The 738-nt window shown below is 45.1% G+C and overlaps 1 protein-coding gene across 1 annotated transcript in view; it reads left to right on the top strand.

Annotated features, from left to right (window-relative positions):
* The window catches only part of LOC104282471 (inner centromere protein-like), a 17056-nt gene that overhangs the window by 910 nt on the left and 15408 nt on the right, over positions 1–738 (top strand). The gene's annotated exons all lie outside the window — the stretch shown is intronic.

The raw sequence follows: 738 nt of genomic DNA, 5'->3' as shown, positions 1-738 counted from the left end.
CCTACACTTTTATGTTGGTGCCTGAGAGAACCTGACAATGGAATTTGCCACCAGTGACGTGCAGAGGCTGGATGTCCACAGTTGTTCTCTGAACTGGCAGGCAGAAAGGCTCGAAGGGATGAGCAGTGAAACTGAAGTGGAAATTCCAAGTTATTTGCTTAGAACCAACTGTACTTAAGGTTTTTAAAACCAGTCCAAAGTAGACAACAGCTGCCTGCAAACAGATGCCGAGGCAGGATGGTGTAGGGCGTGATTTAATTGTGCATGTGGTCAGGGATGGCTGTGATGCTAATTAACTTCCTTGATGCCAGTGCTTTGTGGTATCTGACTCTGTATCTGCTCCCACCTTGCAGTCAGCACGCAGTAGTAAACTGTTTATTCATTAAGGCACTTAAACTTTGATAACCATGGTGAAAAACCCACAGAAGTTGGACAGGAAGAGTTAGAACTAAAAGACTGTCAGAAACCAGACATGGAGGATGGAGAGAGCAGCAAGAATAGTAAGGAAGCGTGGGAAGTTCATGTGTGTGTGTGGTGAAGGAGGGCAGAAGAAAATGTTGCAGATCTAAACAGGGAGAGCTCTTAAGACATACTGCTAGTTTTCAGGTAGCAGCTGGATTACTCCCCTGAAGAAGATGAGCCTTGCACCTATTTTTCCCTTATTTAAACATAGTTTTGAGACAGATCTGCTGATGTGACAAAATGCCTGGGCGAGCGGGTGATCATTTCTCAGCAGGA

The sequence above is a fragment of the Charadrius vociferus genome, unplaced genomic scaffold (genome assembly GCF_000708025.1).
Source record: "Charadrius vociferus isolate BGI_N301 unplaced genomic scaffold, ASM70802v2 scaffold843, whole genome shotgun sequence".
In the NCBI taxonomy this organism is placed as follows: domain Eukaryota; kingdom Metazoa; phylum Chordata; class Aves; order Charadriiformes; family Charadriidae; genus Charadrius; species Charadrius vociferus.
The sequence above is the reverse complement of the archived record's forward strand: the minus strand, read 5'-3'. Positions and strand labels throughout refer to the sequence as shown.